Below are 246 nucleotides of genomic sequence, written 5' to 3' on the forward strand. Positions count from 1 at the left end.
TCAGTGGAAAACTCCTGCTGGTGACGCAGGCGGGGAGAAGGAGCCAGACAGCCAGCCCCGGCCACACAGCCGCCTTCCCCCCTCCCTCACCGAGCGAGACTCCTCCCCCTCCTTTCCTCCACCTCCACCAGCCAAACTCCGCTTCCTGCTCTCCTACGTTCACCTCCGGCCGCCTCTGTCTGTGTCAGCGATTCATCCCGCACCGCCGCCTTATGTGTTCCCCCATCCCCCCCTCCACATAGAACG

The sequence above is a fragment of the Staurois parvus genome, unplaced genomic scaffold, assembly GCF_062004578.1.
Source record: "Staurois parvus isolate SC_StPar_1 unplaced genomic scaffold, SC_StPar_1.0 ptg000136l, whole genome shotgun sequence".
Taxonomy (NCBI): Eukaryota; Metazoa; Chordata; class Amphibia; order Anura; family Ranidae; genus Staurois; species Staurois parvus.